The following is a 6757-nucleotide window of genomic DNA, read 5'->3' on the forward strand; positions in this document are numbered from 1 at the left end:
TATAGCCGCTAATATTATTAATCCCCCAATTACTTCTATTTCAATTCTATTTTTCATTGATTCTAAATAAAAAATATAATTTGAACTCCCATAATTTAATATTCAAGCAATTTCAAGTAAAAAAGCAATATACCAGCATTATAAGATTTAACATTTTGAAAATAAGTAACTAAACAAAAAGAAACTAATCCTAATCCATCTCAACCTAATAAAATTCCAATTCTATTTGGACTAATAATTAATAATATTATAGATAAAACAAATATAAGAACTAATATAATAAAACGATTTATATTAATATCACCACTTATATATTCTTTTCTATAATAAATTACTAAAGAAGCAATTAATAAAACAAAAGATATAAATAATAAACTTACTCAATCAAATAAAATAGTTATAATAATTCTAGAAGAATTTAATGAAATAACTTCTCACTCTAAAAAAATACAATAATCTCTTAATAAAAATCTCAAACTAAAAATTAATAAATTAATTCTAATTCTAAATAAAATTAAAAATCTAATTCTACAAATTGATAAATATTTTTTCACAATTTAAAATAACATAAATCATATCATTGACACCACAAATCAATATTTTAAATAAACTATTTAAATTTTAAAGTCAAAATATACAAATTTCACGTTTTAAAATTAATAAATTTAAAGGAAATCAATGAAGTATTAAAATGAAATATTCACGAATTTTACCTCCACTGAATGAATAAATTCCAGAAAATCCCTTTCCATGTTGTCTATATGCATATAAATATAAAGTATATGCAGCTCTAAAAAAAGATAATAAGGATAAAGAAATTATAGTTAATCACGATAAACTAATAATTCTATTTAATAAAGAAATTCCACCCAATAAATTTAATGAAGGAGGTGCAGCTATATTACAAGAACTTAATAAAAATCACCATAAAATTATTGAAGGTATAAAATTTAATAATCCCTTATTAATTAATAAACATCGACTCCCTAATCGTTCATAAGTTATATTAGCTAAACAAAATAATCCTGATGAACATAAACAATGAGAAATTATCAAAGTATAAGACCCACATAAACCTTAATAAATTAAAGTTATAAGCCCCCCTAAAACAATTCCTATAAGAGCTACAGAAGAATATACGTTTAAAGCCTTTAAATCAGTTTGTCGTAAACAGACTAAACTAATTAATACCCCACCAACTAAACTAATTCTAATTCAAATATAATTATACTTAATACCACTTAATTGTAAAAAAGATAATACTCGTAATAAACCGTAACCCCCCAATTTTAATATAATACCTGCTAAAATTATAGAAAAAGAAACTGGAGCTTCAACATGAGCTTAAGGTAATCATAAATGAGCTAAAAATATTGGTTTTTAATATTTTTATTGAGCTTTGTACCACGATTTGTTTATTAGGAAAATTTTAAAAAGCAACAAAGTCTAAGCGGTAGAAGTTATAGCAGCTATTTCGGAGATCACCACATCTCCTCATCAGACTTCTTTTTTCTAGACTTCAGCAGGGATCGAACCTGCGTAATCGATGTTCAAAGTCAGAAGCGTTAACCACTGAGCTATGTACACCCCGTAAACTCTTCTTGCTAATTCATTTTCCTTATTCAACCAACTACTATCAAGTTCAGCTGATTTGCCGCTATTTAAACTCGACAGCGTGGTTGTTTTTGTCAATTCTATACATACATTTGCTTATATGCTTCATTGTATAGTTTTAAGGCAGGCTCTTCCTAAACTATGTATTCGTCAATGTTATTGTGGCTTATTAACATTTCATTTTAATATTTTTATTGAGCTTTGTACCACGATTGTTTATTAGGAAAATTTGAAAAAGCAACAAAGTCTAAGCGGTAGAAGTTATAGCAGCTATTTCGGATATCACCACATCTCCTCATCAGACTTCTTTTTTCTAGACTTCAGCAGGGATCGAACCTGCGTAAGATGTTCAAAGTCAGAAGCGTTAACCACTGAGCTATGTACACCCCGTAAACTCTCTAATAAACAATCGTGGTACAAACCTCAATAAAAATATTAAAAATAAAATGTTAATAAGCCACAATAGCATTGACGAAAATATTGGTATTAGCGTCCTTAAATTTCGAAATATTGAAGTTTCAAGCATTTCTGAAATTTACTGTTATATGAAAAGCGGCCGTAATTTTAGTTCGAGTTCAAAAATTTCCAACGTTTTGCTTCTATGTGGCAAGCACAATAACCACACCGAGTTTGGTACAAATTGGTAGAACGGTTATCGAGATACATATATGTGATCATAAGTAGGCGCTGCACGCCCATTTTTCAATATTTTATCCCAAACGTATTTCTTGGTAAAGAATTGTTGCAAGCATCAATTTTGAATAAATTAGCTTCAATAATTACTGATTTATCGAAGATTTCATATTTCTCTAAATTACTGTTATATGGGATGTGGGCGTGGTGATTGTCCGATTTTAAAAATTTTCAGCCATTTCGTATGTTATACCAAGTTTTGAAGAAATTAGTGCATCGGTTACCAAGATATACACATGTAACCATAAGTGGGCGTGGCTACGCCCATTTTCCAAAAATTTATAATATTCTTATTTTTCGTCTAAAACTTATTGTAAATATCAATTTTGAGTGAATAATCTTCAGTAGTTACTAAAATATCGCAGTTTTCGAATTTCGGAAAATTACCGTTATATGGGAGGTAGGCGTGGTTATTGTCCGATTTTGTCCATTTTCAATACCATCCGTCCTACGCCTGAGGCAAGTGCACATACCAAGTTTCGTTAATATATCTCAAGTTTTACTCGAGTTATCGTGTGCACAGACGGACGGACGGACGGACAGACAGTCCCGCTTAATCGATTTCTCTTTTCATCCTGATCATTTATGTATACATTTGTCTATATCTATCTAGATTCGTTTTACCTGTTACAAACAACCGTTATGTGAACAAAGTGCACAAGTGCGCTCGGGTATAAAAATAAATTCCTAATAATTCTTTAATTTAAATCCTTAATAATATTAATCCAAAAAATAAGAAATATTTACAAAATAATTAGTACAATAATTTATTATAATAAATAAAAATGTATCCAAAAACATTAAATTTTGAACCATTCAAAATGAACTATTAAAAAAACAAATTGGACTAATAAAAATTAGTATAAAAATTAATTTTAACGTTGTAAAATATTAAATGATTGAAAATAATCATAACCATGAGTACGAATTATTGAAACAAGAATTGAAAGACCTAATGCAACCTCACAAACTCTAAAAGTTAAAAATATTATACTAAAAAATCTTCTGAAAAAAATAAATTTAATACAATATATTCTAATCTTAAAAATATTGATAATAAATGCTTTCGATTAGAAACAAATATAAAAATTCCAATTAAAAATAAAAAACAAGGTCATCCTCAATAAGATATTATTAACATTAGTTTTAATAGTTTAGTAAAAACATTGGTCTTTTAAATCAAAAATAACATTTTATCTTTTAAAACTTCAAGAGAAAAGTAATTAGTTTTTCATTAATCCCCAAAATTAATATTTTATATAAACTACCTCCTGATATACAATTAATTTTTTATAGATCAACTTTAATTTCAAGATTTATTTTTATACAAATAAATCATCCTTTAGCTATAGGAGTAATATTATTAATTCAAACCTTAAAAATTTGTTTAATAACAGGATTAATAGCTAAAAGATTTTGATTTTCTTATATTTTATTTTTAATTTTTCTTGGAGGAATACTTGTTTTATTTATTTATGTTATATCCCTAGCTTCAAATGAAATGTTTTCATTTTCAATAAAATTAACAACTATTTGTATAAAAATTTTTATTTTATTTATAATTTTAAGATTATTATTAGATAAATCATTACTTTCAACCCCTCTAGAAAATAATGAAATAACATTCATAAATAATATTAATTTATTTATAGAAGAAAATTCATTAAATCTTAATAAATTATATAATTATCCAAACAAATTTAATTATAATTTTATTAATAAATTATTTATTAATTACATTAATTGCAGTAGTAAAAGTAACAAAATTATTCTATGGACATTTACGATTAATAAACTAATGAATAAACCTTTACGAACCCAGCACCCTTTATTTAAAATTGCTAATAATGCATTAGTAGATTTACCTGCTCCAATTAATATTTCAGCTTGATGAAATTTTGGATCACTTCTTGGATTATGTTTAATAATTCAAATTTTAACAGGATTATTTTTAGCTATACATTATAAAGCAAATATTAATTTAGCATTTAATAGTGTTAATCATATCTGTCGAGATGTAAATTATGGCTGATTATTACGAACTTTACGCCAACGGTGCATCCTTTTTCTTTATTTGTATTTATTTACATGTAGATCGAGGTATCTACTATGGATCATATCTATTTACTCCAACATTATTAGTAGGAGTATTAATTTTATTTTTAGTTATAGCAACAGCCTTCATAGGATATGTATTACCATGAGGACAAATATCTTTTTGAGGGGCAACAGTTATTACAAATTCAATGAATTTGAGGAGGATTTGCAGTTGATAATGCAACATTAACACGATTTTTTACATTTCATTTTATTTTACCTTTTATTGTATTAGCCATAACTTTAATCCATTTATAATTCCTTCATCAAACAAGTTCAAATAATCCAATTGGACTAAATTCTAATATTGATAAAATTCCATTTCATCCTTATTTTTCTTATAAGGATATTATAGGATTTATTGTAATAATTATAAGTCTAATTATTGTAACATTAACCATCCATATTTATTAGGTGATCCAGATAATTTCATTCCAGCTAATCCATTAGTTACGTTCACGCGGCGTATCCCTGGAACCATTTTAAGGTAGACTTAGAGGGATTGATATCTCTCGTATGCCTATCGTGCAGACGAGATTTTATAATTTCATAGTTTTAAACGGCCTAAATACCTTAGCTCCTTTTAAAAATGTAGAGCTATAACAAAATGGGCACAGAAATATAATATAACATCATTAAATTATTTTTCATATTTGTATAAAAACGTGGGGTGAAACCCGAGGGTATAAGCTTGTACGTACATTTATATAGAGATTTAAATTTTTAAACAGTTGGCAACCCTCTTCAAAATTATTACTTCTGGTTGGCAGTGCATTTAAATGCCTTTCATTGCTGAATACCTTGGAATATTTTACTCTAAGTCAATAAAATTTTAAGCGTGGAAACCCTATTAAAATTTTTTATTTTTTACCTCAACCGGTGATGCTTTCCTTCAAAATGATGTTTTCATAATTAAATTTTTTGGAGTATTATGGAAGATATGGCACCGCATTTTCCGGATACAGTGCTTTAAGCTTTGTAAAACTCTTATTTTTTAATAAATAACTAAATTTAAACAACGTGACTATTTTTCGTAGGTACGTGAGCTCCTCCCCTTCAAAATGAGATATCACTCGTTAAATTTTATAAAATACCAGCAAATACCCGGCGTGCTTCGCTGCGCCTTAAAAGAATTTTTGTTTTGTTTTTCCCTCTCACAACATTTTTAAATATTAGTTAATACTGCAGTAAATACATACATATTTGTATAGTAATGAGCAGGGAACGGATTTTATGGAAATTGCCTTTTTTTCTGCTAAAGAGATAGAGTATATTCGATTAAGAATGTCCACGATTTAGCTTTCCCTGATTCCATGTATACACATTTGATGTTGCCTTTTTTTGCCTTTTTTAAGATATTTGCCTTTTTTCCCCTTTTTAAGATATTTGCCTTTTTTTGCCTTTTCTACCTTTAAAAAAGTGATTATAGCATTTACAATTTTTTTTTAAGATTAAAAAATATACACATGCCCATGCGGCTTATAGAAGCGCAGGGACCTCTTGCCAAATTGGTGTTGGAAAAATTCAAAACCGTTTTCTCAGCTAACGTAGGCTTGAAGACAATAAGGGGTGTGTATAAAATTGTAAAGGGCGAGGAAAACGCCCTTATTCCTGATAATATGAACGTTTCAAACGTTCCATATTTAAATTGGGCTCCATTTGTATCAACTTACGTCGAGCGCTCATTTAGTACATCCAAGGCTTTTCTTCGCGAAAATAGAATGAAAATGTTGCCAGAAAACTTCAAAATGCATCTTGTGGTTCAATGTTACTACAACTATACAGATTAAAGAATTATGAGTTAGAAACTCGAAAGGATAAAATAGTCAAAGAGTCAAAGTACAAATTTTTCATATAATGAAACTAGTTCATAGTTTTTCTCTTTTTACTTGTAATATAAAAATTTCTAAAATAAATATATTTTTTGATTGTTCTTCGTATTTTCTGTTTTTTAGGGCCTTATTTTGCTTTTTTGGCAATACCTTTTTTTTGCCTTTTCCTGCCTTTTTCGCTATTTTGTTTTGCCTTTTTTTGCCTTTTTTTGCAATACCTAGTGCCTTATCCTGCCTTTTTCGCTATTTTATTTTGCCTTTTCCAGCCTATTTCGTTACTTTGTTTTGCCTTTTTTATAGGTTTTTAGGTCCTAAAAATCCGTTGCCTGGTAATGAGATTTTTTTCAATTAGATAAACATACGGTTTTTGAATATTGAATTAATACACGTTTGAGGAAAGGGTGCGATAGTAGACTCCGGTTACAAGATTATAAATTAAATTTCCAAGGGAAGGTCGGTACTTTACATATTTTCTAATTACCTTCGAAAATATAGAAACTAACACCCACACTCAAAAAAAA

General features: G+C 27.7%; 1 pseudogene; it reads left to right on the forward strand.

Annotated features, from left to right (window-relative positions):
* The first annotated feature begins 4105 nt into the window (after positions 1-4105).
* LOC118745463 lies at positions 4106-4895 on the forward strand (annotated as a pseudogene).
* Positions 4896-6757: the final 1862 nt, after the last annotated feature.

The sequence above is a fragment of the Rhagoletis pomonella genome, unplaced genomic scaffold, assembly GCF_013731165.1.
Source record: "Rhagoletis pomonella isolate Grant_MI unplaced genomic scaffold, Rhpom_1.0 Rhpom_scaffold_00009, whole genome shotgun sequence".
Classification (NCBI taxonomy): domain Eukaryota; kingdom Metazoa; phylum Arthropoda; class Insecta; order Diptera; family Tephritidae; genus Rhagoletis; species Rhagoletis pomonella.